Here is a 16,245-nt window from a genome sequence, read left to right on the forward strand (position 1 = left end):
CATTTTACCAACTTGTGTTGTTTTGTTCTAATTGTGAGTGAAGGAAGCGAGCAAGATCAAAAGCTATTTCTTTACTTATTAAAGTTATCAGGGTTTACTATCAGGACCCCAGATGTTTAAGTAGAGTGGCATCAAGTAATCTGATCTTTCCTTCAAGTTCTCTGCCAGTTTCTGAATTGGATTGAAAACAGTCTTAGGTCCCTGCTCTGTGGCCCCTCCTTTGGGTGGGTGGGTTTGGTGATATCGGTCTTCCTATTACATTATAACAGAAGGTTAACTGAGAGCTTTGACGTCACACCTGAAATAAGGCTAGCGAAAAGTGTAAGACATTACTAGCGCTATTATTAAATTTGGGGAAAAACGCAAGCTTCCAATTCAGCCTTTTTATTAAAAATAAATCAAAACCCCCTTTCAAGATAAGATTCTTATTGTAGCTCAATATAGTGACCCAAGAAGAGGGACTACAGCAGTGGGCTGTAGATTCTCCCTTTATGATAAGCCCAGTTATTACCATGGAGGTTTTGCTCTGTGGGATAAGCTGCTACTTTCAGACCAGTCCTTTATATCGATATATGAGATGTCTTAAATAGACTCATTGTGTGTGTGTGTGTGTGTGTGTGTGGGTGTGTTCTTTCATTGGGAGGCTTCATTTCTCCAGCCCTATGTTTGTAGGACTGGCTTAGCACTGCCTCCTATACTTTATTTATATAAATATATTGATAACTTACACCCTCAAAAGCATCTTCATATCCACTGTGACACTGAGGAGAATGATAATTAAAAAAATATATATTTTATTTATTTTTTACAGAGAAGAAGGGAGAGGGATAGAGAGTTAGAAACATCAATGAGAGAGAAACATCGATCAGCTGCCCCCACAGACCCCCTACTGGAGATGTGCTTACAACCAAGGTACATACGCTTGACTGGAATCGAACCTGAGACCCTTGATCCGCAGGTGGACGCACTACCCACTGAACCAAACTGGTCAGGGCGAGAATGATAATTTTTATTTGAGATCACAATTAATGTGAATGAGTCGTCCATGGTGAAGTGCAAAGACCACTGGGTTGAAAGTCAAAGACCCTGAGTCACATTTTGGTTTAATTTTGTAATGGAAACTTTCTAAATTTTGGTATTCTCATCTGTAAAATAAAGATAACTATGGGAAAGAACTTTATGGATATTTGGCACTTAACAAAAATAAAGCACAATTGATTACCTTTGGGAGGCTGATAAATTAATTCTTACAGTTCATTTTAAAGAGGAAAATAATAAATGACATTCTCATTAATTGTACAATTGGATTTTGAGAAATATAAATCTATTTTTATTTTATTTTATTTTAATATATTTTATTGATTTTTTTACAGAGAGGAAGAGAGAGGGATAGAGAGCTAGAAACATCGATGAGAGAGAATCATCGATCAGCTGCCTCCTGCACACCCCCTACCGGGGATGTGCCCACAACCAAGGTACATGCCCTTGCCCGGAATCGAACCCGGGACCTTTCAGTCCGCAGGCCGACGCTCTATCCACTGAGAATGATAATTTAAACCGGTCCCGGCTATAAGTCTATTTTTAATATAAATAAAATGTCAGTTTAATGGAAACTCCTGTTAAATATTAGAATGCTAACACTATATTTTCTGTTCAAAGAAAGATGGCTCATTTAACAAAAACAAAAGATTAACACTTATCTTGTTAGGCTGAAATCTCTTGGAATGTTTGAGATGTGAGAAAGCCAAATGCATAGTTCTAATGAGCTTCTCTAGGGCATAGGAGTGAAATCGCATTCTGTTTTATAACCAGTCTCAGACAACATGCCAAGAGTCAATATAGCAGCCTCTGAATAAAGTTTGCTCAGAGAAAACAAAAAATACTTGGTTAATTTAACACTCAAGATTCCTTTAAAATTGTTTTAAAATACATTTTTATTTATTGATTGATTTTAGAGAGAAAGAGAGAAAGGAAGGGAGAAACATCGATTTTTTTTTCTGTATTTTCAGTTCTTGATGCACTTTTATTTTCATAGGTTGATTCTTGTATGTGGCTTGACTGGGGATTGAACCTGCAACCTTGGCATAGTAGGCTGATGCTCTAACCCAGTGGTCAGCAAACTCATTAGTCAACAGAGCCAAATATCAACAGTACAACAATTGAAATTTCTTTTGAGAGCCAATTTTTTAAACTTAAATTTTTTCTAATGCCACTTCTTCAAAATAGACTCTCCCAGGCTATGGTATTTTGTGGAAGAGCCACACTCAAGGGGCCAGAGTCGTATGTGGCTCGAGAGCCGCAGTTTGCCAACCACAGTTCTAACCAATTGAGTTACCTTGCCAGGGCCAAGATGCCTTTTTGGTTTTCTACAACATCATGAAGTGCTTGAGCCTTTGCCGAAAGGGAGTCTTGAATGTTGGAAGTTATTGACTTTGGTCTAGGAATATAAACTAGAGATCCACTGAGCCAAACCGGTTTTGGCATATTATGGGGATCTTAATCTTTCATCAGAGCAGTCAGAATGGTAATAGACAATTTAGTAGAGTGAAAGTTTTTTAATTAAAAAAAGGTAAAAGACCTTCAGTGATTTTAAGCCTGCCTTCATCACGAGTTTTTAATATTTCAGTGTTTTTCATGTTGCATTCCAAGAACAGCATAATTATCGTTTTTCCAGATTACTAAAGCTTTAATAAACACGGCATCTTAGCTGAACAAAGCAGAATGTCTACATAACAGAGTACTGGCCAGAAGCGACAAATTGTAAAGACATCTGGCAGCTTCTCCAAAGCAGCACTAAGCAAAGAAGGAAATGATTCCCAAGCTGAAACAAAGAAATAAGGAAATTAGAAAAATAATAATAAAGATACGTCCAAGTGCTGCTCAAAGGGTTGTCGACACGGTTACTGCAAGCCCCTGGTACCCATAAAAACAATAACAGAAACAATAGTAGCAAAGTTCATTAAAAATGACTGAACTTATATAGCAGAATTATTCCATGACCATCTTTTGAGTATTAGCTCATTTATCCTGGGCAACAGCCTTATGCAGTGGACAGGAATGACCATTTTTGAGCATTAGGCTCTCTTTTAGTTTCTTTTACATTTTTTATCTTGTGTAATACAACAGACTTGTGAACTATTATCCATTTTATTTATTTTTTTGATGGAAAATGAAGAGAGATGAGCAGATCAAGGGCATGTGGAAGGAAAATGTGGAAGAAGGATTTCAAATCCAGAATTCTTTGACCCCAAGGAAGGTGGCCCCTTGATTGCAAAGCCACTCATCCAGCTTTGAATGCTCACCTGGGAGACAAATATTTGTTTATTGATTGATGAGAGCAGACAAAACTACTTAACTCCACTCAAATTACCTGCCATTGAACCTGGAAGTAGGGGATAGGAAGGTAAGAAAGAAAAGTAAAAGAGGAAAAAAGTTTTCCATAGAAGGACAGGTAAAAGAGGCCATTTGGGTGGTTTAAACCTGATAAAAGGAACATATCATATTATTATTATGATAATAATAATAACAACAATGAAAGGTAGTATTTTTAAATTTACAAAATCTTTTTAATACTCATTATACCAGTAATAATTAAGACTGACCAGAATCACAGGAACTTCACTTGTTCTCCCCAAAATTCAAGAACTGACTTTCTTTTTGATAGCTTTCACAGTAGGTGATCAAAATAACATTGTTTTTTTTTTTGTGTTCTTTTTTTTTTGTTAATCCTCATCTGAGAATATTTTTCTATTGATTTTTAGGGAGAGTGAAAGAAAGAAGGAAGGAGAGAGAGAAACATCGATGTGAGAGAAACACATCGATTAGTTGCCTCCCGCACGAGCCCCAACCAGGGCCTGGGCAGGGGAGGAGCCTGCAACCAAGGTACATGCCCTTGACCTGGAATCAAGCCCAGGACCCTTTGGTCTACAGGCTGATAGTCTGTCCACTGAGACAAATTGGCTAAGTCTACATTAGTTTTGACTGCCATTTGATTCACATTCTTATGCACTGATCCCCATAAGATCTTGGTTACATTTGTTAACTATCAACCCATTCCCAACCACTCCTCTCCCCTCCCCTGCATCTCTTCCCCTTCACTCTCTGTGAACAGCTCCCCTTCTGCTTACTACAGTCACCCAACCCAGAAACCTTGGAGTCCTTCATCCTTAGCTCTATCCCTCCCCTAACATCCATTTAGCCGGTAAAATTCTACTTCCAAAATGCTATTAGAATCCACCTACTTCTCTGCATTGTTATTTGTTACTGCCTGTGTTCAGGTCACCCTCTTTGTTTTAGAGTTATGTTCTCTCCACTATTAGTTTGCTCCTGGTCAATTTATTCTCCATACTAATGCCAGAGTGGTCTTTCCAAACAAAAATTTGATCATGTTACCTTAAGTCTTAATATACTTTAATCGTCCCTATCATCATTCACATGTTTTGTTTTTAAAAAAATATATTTTATTGATTTTTTACAGAGAGGAAGGGATAGGGATAGAAAGTTAGAAATATCGATGAGAGAGAGACATTGATCAGCTGCCTCCTGCACACCTCCTACTGGGGATTTGCCTGCAACCAAGGTACATGCCCTTTACCGGAATTGAACCCAGGCTCTTTCAGTCCACTGGCCGATGCTCTATCCACTGAACCAAACCAGTTTCGGCCATTCACACGTTTTTAAAAGATGTTTTTAATTCTCTCCAAAGCAACTTCACCGTATCCCCAATGGCTACATGTACAGAGGTTAGCACACAAAACAACTTGTGGTTCTTTTGAATAGAATTGGCCACAGTCAGTTTTGCTTCAGGGCTGGAAACATAAGGTTTCTATAGCTTGGAAAAAATAACTCTGTGCCTCATTTATCAGGTCTGGGACACCAATAAAGGGTATCCCAATAGGATACTAATAGCCTGCCCCATAGCACTGCTGTGAGGAGTAAATGAGCATGTAAAGTAATTAGAACACTGCTTGCCACATAGTAATACTCAATAAATGTTAGCCAGTCTATTAATGCTTCTACCTCCCCTCCTCACAGGCCTTGGTTTAATTCCTGTCTTTTAGATCTTAGGTTCCTGGGAGATCTTTCTTGATCACGCAGGGCTGGCCTACATGTTTCCCTATGTGTCACCACAGTATCCTTCTTTCCTCCAGCCCTCCTTCCCTTTTTTTCCCCTCTCCCCCTCCTCCCCCTTCCTTCTTTCTTTCTCTTTCTCCTCAGCTTTCTGTGCTTCATTCCAGTTTCTCTCTGCACTCTACCACTGACTATATTCTCTAAATAACAGAACTTAAAAAAAGAAAGAGTGCAGCATTGTTATTCTTAGGTGATCTTAGCAAAAATACAACTACATGTCTGAGAAAACCTTGTAGTTAACACATCTATAAAATAATTTATAATTAGTTTTTATTCAAAATAATACTAAAAGTGTCCATTCTTGGGCAGGCTAATATATTCTTAAATTGCAGTGTTAACATGTTTCAAAACTTTTTTTTTTTTTTTTTTTTTACCTGAGATATTCTAGACTCTGAATTTCAGATCTTCATTTCAGGGCCAGGAGCTCCACTAATTCTCACACTAAGATAACCAGCTATGTTTCATCATCAACAAATATTTACTGAGTACCAACAATGTGCCGGGCACTGCAGATGCCAGAAATGATGTGGAGAATAGGAGACCCTGACCCTGCCTCTTGCTATTCTTCTAGTATTCAAGGTCAGCTCTTGATAAAAGTGTAAGGAAACTGCATCTTCTTTCAAGCACAGAGCCCAGATCCTCTTAGATGGTTGTGAAGGAAGAATTCCCACAAGGTCTTCTGGATCTTAGGGTCTCATCTGCTGACCCTAAGATCCACCTTCATGAAGGTGCTTGCCTTCTCCCCAAGTAGCCATAGTCAAACCACTCACTAAAAAGCACCATTTTTTTTCTTTTAACAGGACTCTTCAAGACCGCTTGCTAAGTAAAGAATTTATTGGGTGTGTTTGGACTAGACTTTGTCAAAATAAGTACTTGTGACCAGACAGGGCTTGTGGCCTGTGCATTAGCACGGGGCTCAGTGCTTAGAAGGGCCCAAGCATGGTTGAATGCTTTGTTGTCACTGACTTGAAATTCCTAATAAGTTCTGAATAAGAGGCCCCATATTATTTTTGCACAAACGATTTGTACAGGCCTGTAGCCAGACTTTCCAGCCTTCAGAGACTAGATTACTTATGTGTAGGTTGTGGCTCTTTCCCAGTGGTGCCTCCTTTTACCAGCCTTTTGGCTTTAAGAGGCAGGCATTGTCTTAAGTGTACCACATAGGAACACAATCTTTCACATTTTCCTACAGGACTGGAATTCCACTCCCTCTTATTTCTCTGAGTCCCGTGGTCTTCCCTGAGGCCCATCCCTTCCCTGGATACTCAGCCCTTAGGAGCATGGGAGCTGCCCACAAAGCCTTACGCTCCTAAGTGCCTTATCCACAGCAGAGCATGTGCCATATGAGGATGATGTTCACACACACACAAACCAGCAGGGGGGCTCATTAAAATAGATTAGTAATGGGAAACCCTTTGAGGTAAAGAAGGCAGTATCATCACCTGTAACATGCAGATGAGTAAATGCAGAGACAAGGATTACAGTCATTTGCTCCTATCGTAGGATAGAAAACTCTTTCCCACTCCCCTCCTCCCTTCAAATTAAAACAAAACAGGAAGCTCAAACCAAGTTACCTGCTATGTGACATTGGGTAAGTCACTTAACCTCCTTGATCTTCCAGGATTTTTTTTTTTTTTTTTTTTTTTTTAACCCAAGAAACAAAGGGCTTGAAGGGATAAGTTCAGCAATCCTTCCAGGCTCTAAAATTTTCTTATCCTAAAGGATCCTATCAGATTGGCCCTCAATGAGTATCCTTATAGAAGATATTAATATATAAGGAACCAATGACAATTGTAGTAGGGGTAAATTAGTGCCAGAGGTAAATCTCAAATTTTAATTTCTTATTATCCTTCATTTTTAAGCAGTCTTGACCTCTTTCAAGACAGCTGCTTCACACTATACTGTCTATCACTGTGAAAACCAATCCTTTCACCCTAAAACATAAAATTTCTTTGAAAAGATACTTAAGAAAGAGTCTGCTGATTAGCTTTCAATGTGTCCTACTGTCTTAGACTCTGAGGAATCACATTTTGAAAAAAAAAAATTAATCAAGGGCAGCTGAAGAAAATTGTCATAAAGAATTTTCTTTTCTTCTAATATAATGATCACATAAGAGAGCTGTAATGAGAAGGAAACAAATGAAGAGGGGCGCAAGCACAAGGGCAGGGAAAGCAGCGCTCTGCAGGCATCTAGCTGAGTGTGGGGAGAGGGTGCACATGAAGAGGAAACGAGACCATTCGCTAGTAGATTAAGCAGAAAATGTATTGGCCAGGATGCTCATAATTGCTCTAGCAAACAGTGAAGGCAGCTACTTAGCTCTTTGTTTCTTCAGTTAACCGTGAAGGGTCAATGTTAGAAATAAAAAGGAAAAAAGTTGATAAATTATACAGAACTGCGGAGTTTATGACTCCTCTGTGCTGAGTGCTTATCCTCCTGGGAATCATTGCAGAAGCAGCTTTGAGCAAATTCCAAGTTTTCAAATGGGTTCTCCATTTCTTCCCTCCATTCAGCTTTTGATATCCTGCATACATAATTTATCACAGCTACCATTATTGTGTTAGCTTGAGTAGTCCTCTGGCTCTCTGTCTGCAGAAGGATACTCATTTTGCATCTGTAATGACCAAACTTAAAAGGAGCCAGTTAATTCTGCCTCTGTTCAGTGGTCTCATTTAGTAGGAAGATGTCTTAAGAGATAGGAATTAAATTTTATTTTGACAGGAATCCCAATTAGTCTTAATCTCAGTATCTCATTGGTACATGTAACTAATGTTTATAGAAGGGTGTGTGTTATTCCCCGTCCTCAACTTTCTTTGCACTTTATTCAGTAATTGTTGGGAGTTTAGTAAATTTGTCCTGCTGATGAGTTCAGAAGTACAATCTTTCACTCTCTTAATATCATGTTTATGTAGAAAAGTGTGAGTTAACAATTCTACAGATGGCTCAAACAGATCATCCCAGTAAGTTAGGCTCATGCAATTAAAGAGTCAAGTTAACTAAGTTCTCTCTGCCTTGTATAGTTGAAGTCAATTGTATAGTAATATTAGTTCTACTTTTTATACCCAATAATAGTTGAATGTATTTAGTTTAAAATCAAGGGTAGTATTCACTACCAAACAGAAAGTCAGCTTTTTAGTCTTATTTCCTATCTCACAAATTTTGTTTTGGTGAGGAACAAAGAAATAGTATATATATATAAAAAAAGTCTCTTAATTCCAAAAAGAGACTAAAAGTATGGAGATACTTTTATCATTATATTTTATTTGATTATAGTTCTCATTATCCTCTCAGCAATGACTTTTTCTTCTATTTTAATCTCTATAACACTAAGCTATATATTTCTTTTATAATGACTGAAGATGAGGCTAATTTAACATTAAATATTTTAAATGAATAATTAAACTGCTTATGAATGTGCCACATTCAAATTACCAAGTTAGACTCAGAAAATTCAATTTGTTTAATATAATATTTAAGGAAATACTTATAGGTACAAGTTTCTGAACGCTTTAGAGGAAGATTTCCTATTATGCACTTAATCATCATAAAAACACAATTTTTGCAACACTACTGCCTATTTGTGTGCAACTTGACAGGTTTTAAAGCTTTAAAGCACCATTTTACTTGATTTTCACAACAAGATATGAGGGACACAACCCCTATTTTATTCTCCACTCTATGGATGAAGAAGACAACATGTAGCCCAAGTATTGTGCCGAGGCCCGCCTAGCTAATGACCTGCAGAGTTCAAAATGGAATCTAGCTGCATTGACTTCCTGTGTTTTTGGGAAATTCATCTTCTTTCTATGAAGATTTGGCATGAATTTCATTACCAGGACTGTATGCTCATTATCAGTGCAAATCTAATCCTGTGTGTTACAAGTTTTGAGAGTGCTAAAGTAATTTTTGCTGAAGTATAGAACTTTGAAGAAATGAAAGAGGTAGAAAATAATTTGGAATTAACAAGTATTAATATATTTTTTCCTCTTTCTCTGGTTGGATCATCAATTTCTCCCAGAAAAATATCTTGGTAGAAGGAGAAGGATTATAATAGAGTCATCAAGGGCAGAAAAAGAAGACCCCCCCAATTAATGAATAATACCTGAAAATAAAAATTATTATGCCAATTATCAACTTAGAATATTAACTCCAATCACCTCCTCTCAAATAATATGTATATTTTTGGTCAGTATTTTCATTTTAGTCTGTTTCCTCAACCCCTCCTAAATTAGGCATTATTTTTGTTATTACTGTTTTACACATCATTGTTTATTTAGATTTATCCACATTTATCAATACTGTCTCTCACTTCCTTTTTTATTGGTATTAGTTTTATTGATATACTAGAGGCCCAGTGCACCAAATTCGTTCACAGGGTGGGGGTGTCCCTCAGCCCAGCTTGCTCCCTCTCCAATCTGGGACTCCTCAAGGGATATTCAGCTGCCCATTGATAAGGATCAGGCCATTGGGGTGTGGTCAGCCTGGGTGAGGGCTGATGGCTGTGTGCAGGCTGGCCACACCCCAGTGACCAAAGCTTCCAGCCCCTCTACCTCCATTTTTTCTTTCTTCTTTTTTTTTTTTCCAGTGCTTCCTTGAGTGGAGGCCAGGGCTAGCTGGAAGCAAGTATCTGGGGTTTACTTATCTTCTATAATTAAAACTTTGTAGCCTTGAGTGGAGGCCAGGGCCAGCCAGGGCAGGCAGGAAGCTTGGCTTCCTCCATCATGGGGGCGACCCAAGCCTCCTGCTTACTCCAGCTTCATGGCTGCCACCATCTTTGTTGAGTTAATTTGCATACTCACTCCTGATTGGCTGGTGAGTGTAGCAGAGTGGTGGTCAATTTGCATGTTTCTCTTTTATTAGTGTAGATAATTCACGTAACCATTCTACCATTTTAATTCTCTCATTTAAAATTATAAAATTTAATGAATTTTAGTATCCTTACAGAATGCAGTCATAACAACAACATTTTAAAATATTTTCATCACTCTCAAAAGAAACATTGTTCCTGTTAGTAGTCACCCACATGTCCCTGGGCACCCCACTAAATAGTGAGACAGACTTTCTGTCTCACTATTTCTCCTTACATTTCAGCACTTCATTTTTTTTCTTGCCAGAAGTAGAATTTCCTCCCATTCAGCAAGCAAAAACTGACATTTCAAACCAAATACAGAAATATTTTCCTCAATTTCTTCTCCTTCCCAAAGGAAACAAAATAGGTAGTACTTCTTGCCTTTGTGCTTTCTTTTAGTTATTTTCTCTGTTAGAATGATCTAATTCCTGAAATATCTGTTAACCGCTGAGACTAGTAATGAGATGAAACTTAATTGAAAAGACTGGATTACTAAAATCTTCTGTAAATTAGTCTTTACAAAAACAACAACACAAAGCATTTTAAGATGTCCATTGTTCAGAAAAGCCCTCTAAGGCCAGCACTCACTTCTAAAACCTAAAGAAAACAAAAGCTGGAAAGTAGAGTTAGCACCCAGGAGGCAAACAAATTCACTGGGACCAGGGAAATGTGCTGAGATGTCATAATAAAGCCCAATTTATGGAGTGGTGTTAAAGACCTACGCCAGGCAGTAGCTAAAAGTGGTAAAGACATAGTGTACTCAGTAATTCTACTGCAGCAGGGGAAAGGGATTTCAGGATATGGTGTGTATAGATGACTGAGTACTTTAAAAGGAGTACGAGGGAGTAGCAAGAAGGAAAGACTGGAACCTCTAGCAGAGTCAGGAAATTACAAAAAGTGGAAAGGGGGTTGGTTGCTGGGAATAAGCCATCTGGGTTTGTTAATTGGCACTTATCTAGAGGCAAAACAAATTTCTTATATCATCAGGACAGGAGGTAAATTAGAGCAAGGCATCCAACTAAATTAGGGACTGGGAGACAAGAGAAGGAGAGCTTCCTCTGGCGATTGGCATTTCCAGGTCGTCAAGGAGACAGTTCCAGGTGGTAGAAGATTTATATCTCAAAGGGGCAGAGAAAAGGTTTATAATTGTAAGTTTTCTAAAGTAACTGCATTAAGAGGGAGTTTACGGGACTCTGTCAGGTTTGGGCTGGAATAAACGACAAATTCCTTTGGCAGCACCAAAGGCAGGCATTTTAAGGAGGGCTGGAGTCACCCTAGGTATGATGACTTAGGCTGCTAGAAGCCATGCTGGAGTTGGTCCAAGTTTCTTAGTGTGCATGAAGAGCAACTTCTAGGAACTGACAGCAACCTCTGGCCAGAGCCAGAGAGAACGGGGTCTTCATTCCTACAGCCACAAGGAACTAGACTCCGTCAATCACAAAAATGAACTTGGAAGCAGAGTCTTCCCCAGAGTCTCCATAAGAGCCCAGTCAAGCTGACAGCTTGATTTCAGCCCTGTGAGACTCTGCAAAGAATGCATTTGAGCCCACCTGGATTCTGACCTATAATCTGTGAGCTACTAAAGGGGTGTTCTTTTTAAGTTGCTATGTGTGCAGTCATTTGCTATGCAGCATCAGAAAACGAATGCAGGCATATTTCTTCTTCATCTATAGCTTTAAGGGGAAAAAAGGCAGCGATAATGATTTTTTCCCCTCTGAAGCTTTCTACTCACAGAATACCGAGTGCCAGACAGCAAAAGCTTACCTTCAAGAAATACATTGTACCCCTAACAATGTTAGCTAGCTCTTATGCTCAGACTTTGAACAGAGATGATAATACAATTGGGTTTGCTATTGGCAAGAAGAGGTCAAGTTAGTGAAACGTCGAATACCTTTCAGTGCAAAGGCAGATCATTATACCTGACACTGTCAGTATTCTGAGTTATAATGTGCAAGCTACTGTCTTCATACTATTCCTGCAGAAACCAATCCCTGTGTCTTTTTCTAAAGCCGAAGACATGTTCCCTAATGCTCACCGTGAGCTCTGCAAGTGGCTTTTCTTCCTGCTGATGCTTCAGCTCTTGCAGCAAAGAGGAACACTATTTAGCTAAATATTGACACCCCCTCTGCCCCCAATTTCTCCTTAGTCAGCTTTACAGCTTATTTCTTATGGCATGTCCACATACTTTCAAACTGGCAAATATTCAGTTTCTGAAACATGCCAGATACTTTCTTCTTTCCACTCATCATGCCCGCCCCCCCCCCTTTTTTTCTATTTCCATCTGTAGAAATTGTAGTTATCCTTCAATATTCAGCTCAAATGTCACTTCCCCCAAAATCTTTTCTAGATCCATCCAGGCAGAATTGTATATTCCCTCTTTTGTTTTCTCAAAGCATTAAGAGATGGTTAAATGCTTGTTTCCCCCCCACAACATTGTGAAGTTACTGACATTAAGAACAGCCTGACACAGTTTATTAGTAGATGTTTGTGGAATTGAGGCTCTTGTTTAGTGAGAAAAACTAATCAGATGAATCAAAAATAATTCTACTTTTTCTTTTTCTTTATGAGTTGACATATTGCTGATTATTTTCTCCTTCAATTGGATAGTGTGGACTTGACATTCCTCCCAAACTTCTTAACACATGAGCCAACCACTATGGTCCATGCCAATCACTTTAAACCCAGATAGTTTCATCTTGTTGTCTAATATTCTCACAATCTGATGACACTCCTAAATACCAAAACATCACCCAGTTGCCTAAAAATTGCTTTTATCAAACCACTCTTAACCTCAAAACCAGCAGTGTCTCTCCATAGCCTAGAGCTATACTGTCCAATATGGTAGTCACTGGTCATTAGCCATTAGCACAAAGTCAAATGTGCTGAAATTATAAAAATGCCCACAAATTATAAAAATCCTACATAATAAAACCCTAATATGCAAATCAACTGAATGGCAGAATGACCCGAATGACCAGTCGCTATGACATGCACTGACCACCAGGGGGCATACACTCAATGCAGGAGCTGCCCTCTGGTGGTCAGTGCGCTCCCACAGGGGGAGCGCTGCTCAGCCAGAAGCCAGGCTCATGACTGGAGAGTGCAGTAATCGTGGCAGGAGCCTCCCCTGCCTCCACTGCAGGTGGGCTATAAAGAGTGAGGGATCCTGGAATGTGAGAAGGTGCAGGCCAGGCTGAGGGACCCCTCCCCCCAAGTTCATGAATATCATGCACAGGGACTCTAGTATACTATAAAAAGGAATGTAAAGTATTTCATTAATGATGTTTTATATTGATTATATGTTGAAATGATGTTTTACCTATATACTGAGTAAAAGGAAATATATAACTAAAATTACTTTCTCCTGTTTCTTTTGATCATTTTTAATGAGAACACTTAAGTCTTACAATTAAGTATGTGGTTTGCATTATACTCTGCTAGACAGTGTTAGCCAAGTGCATAATGTCCCAGCACCTGAATCTGGCATTATGATTCATGTTAGCCTCAATCTTCTTTAACAGCTTCATCTCTCATCTCACACATGTAATGTTTGTTTGTGTGTGTGTGTGTGTGTGTGTGTGTGTGTGTGTGTGTGTGATTCCCTCCCCCCCCAAACCCTAATATTTTTCTTTTCCCCTGCCCATACTATTTCTTGTATGGTCTTCTCTCCCTTCATTTTGCTTATCAACATCCTATCCCTTCTTCCAGACTCATGTGAGCTCCACTGCCTACAAGAAACCTTCTCTGATCTCTTCAACTGAAATGATTTTTTTTCTAAAGGAAGGATTCTGATATGTAATATTTGTGAATATTTTCTCTCTCTTCTCTTACATTGTAAGTAGTTAGAGAATAGGGAGAGTTTAATGTATCTAACTATACCTCCACAAGTAGTATAGTGACTTCTTTCAATGACTCAGTGTGTGATGCATAAATGAATGGAGAATTTTTATTTAGGAAATGGGTTATAAATTACATAAATATTTATGTAGGTATGTTATTACAAATATTATCTCATAATTTAATGAGAGGGAAAGACCAGCATGTAGATTCTCTAAGTCTTTGGAGGAGAATAAAGAATGAAAATCTGCAGAGACAAAAAAAGACCCAGAGCATTAGAACTGGAAGAGACTGAAGAGATATCATGTGTTTCCCTCTTCTTACAAACGAGGAAGTTCTAGCTGGAGAAGCTGCGTGGTCTCTGATAGACATAAACCATGTGTGAGATAGACTGCTGCATTTTCTGGGCTCAATACAGGACCTGATCAATAAACATTGGTCCAGACCAGCCAGTATGGTTCAGTGGTTGAGCACGATCTATGAACCAGGAGGTCATGGTTTGATTCCTGGGCACATGTCCCAGTTGCAGGCTTGATCCCCAATGTGGGCATGCAAGAGGCATCCAATCAATGATTCTCTCTTATCACTGATGTCTCTCTCTCTCCCTTCCTCTTTCTGAAATCAATAAAAACATTAAAGAAACAAACACATTGGTCCAATGAGTGGATGAACAAATAAATGAACAATGCAAAGTAAGCACACCTAGTGAACTGAAAATAGACTACAGCTCTGACTTGCAGAGTGTGAGAATTTCACTCTACCATGTAGAGAGGGGAAGGAAGGTTGGGAAACAGTAGGGAGCTATGTTTAAAACATTCATATTATCGGACCATTAAATTGGCCATTTAACAGTTTGTTTTTGACAATGGCATCTAGGAATAAGTGGATTTATAAGAGTAAATTACACTTTTCCTTTCTGTTTAGGTACCCTGACTCCCCCATCCTCATCCCCCATGTTGGTTAGTGATTATCTCGCTGACCTCATTATCTATATAGATGAAAGTATGTACCTGCTTTCAGTAATTTTCAAAATGGCAGTGAAGGATTTTCATTGATTTCCCCCATTCTTTCTTGTCTTGGTCTTTTTATTTTTTTGTACAAATACTTGTTGCTTGATATGTTACAAAGCACTTCTCTTACACACATCATAAAATTCTCAAAACAAGCTTGTTAGGTATTCTTAGCACCCCCATTTTGAAATGTGTAACTCAGAAAAGTTAACTTAAACTGATCAGATATCATGCAGCTAAGAAGATTTGGATATGTATGTGTCTTCTTTATTATTTCCAAATGTTAAGACTGCCTCCCCTATTATTTCCAGTATTACTTATGAATAAGAACACACATTCATTATATAGAAGATGAGAGGCATTATTTGTTGGCCAACCTCTTGATCTTAGCTTAGCCTCACCAGCTAACTTAATATTTTCAGAATATTCTCTTCAAAACACACCTTTGGGGTTTAGTATGCATGGAAAGAAAACAACAACCTTTCTCTTAATAATTCTATTAAATATTACAACAACTAGAATAATTGCTAAATTGGCTCCCCAAAACTTTATATTGAGAATATTATTGCTACATTTCTGAAACTGCAGTGGTGAGGAGATAGTTATTGACATTTTTGGGGAACCAGTTCCTGTGGAATTTACCCTCTGTTAAAAAATAGGAGACTTGTGAAAGCTTCAAGATTTTGATATGTGAGGCTTAAGCTTTAATGATTTTTCTTTTTAAAAAGAAGGTGAAAAGAATGCAGGTTATGATTTTAAATAGAATGGATAAATAGGATAAAACTAAACAATGAGTTGTAGTTGATGTTGTTTACACAGGAGATTTATGCATCCTATACATTTTCCATCTGTGTAAGGTAATTCTCTTATTTAGTTTAAACTGACCCAATTTGACAATCTGGTTTATTAGTATACTAATTGTATCTAAAACAACAGCATTAGTTTATCACATCTACTTGTTAGTAAAAGCACCTATTCTGAAGTGGCAAATGAATGTGTCAAAAGTTTTTTCCTTACTTCCTTCTCTCCCTTCATTTCTTCCTTTCAGGTCCTATCTTGGACCAACTAATGAAAACAAAATTTAGAACATCAATTATTATGGGAAAAATTGTAGATTATGATTGTTACCATGGGTATGCTACATTCTACCTTTTAATTTTAGGAAGCTTGAGTAAATGTCTACTATCCCTTTAGGTTCCTCCCATCCCCCACTTCTCATTTGAGTATGATGGGTTGATTAAAAAAATAAAATGAAGCAGTTCCAAAATATGTGGCACTTGCATTATGAAATACTTAGTGTTAAAAATTAATGTATTTGAATAGCAAGAACCTATTAAAAGAAGTAAATAATATTAAAGTCATTTTACTAATTAACCTGGACATAACTAACTTTGTCCAAGCCAAAATTAGGCAATAAAATTG

The 16,245-nt window shown here is 38.1% G+C and overlaps 1 protein-coding gene across 5 annotated transcripts in view; it reads right to left on the reverse strand.

The window, feature by feature from the left end:
* The window catches only part of HS3ST5 (heparan sulfate-glucosamine 3-sulfotransferase 5), a 225,143-nt gene that overhangs the window by 6,333 nt on the left and 202,565 nt on the right, over window positions 1-16,245 (reverse strand). The gene's annotated exons all lie outside the window — the stretch shown is intronic.

This window comes from Pipistrellus hanaki (genome assembly GCF_964339955.1).
Source record: "Pipistrellus hanaki genome assembly, chromosome: 7".
Taxonomy (NCBI): domain Eukaryota; kingdom Metazoa; phylum Chordata; class Mammalia; order Chiroptera; family Vespertilionidae; genus Pipistrellus; species Pipistrellus hanaki.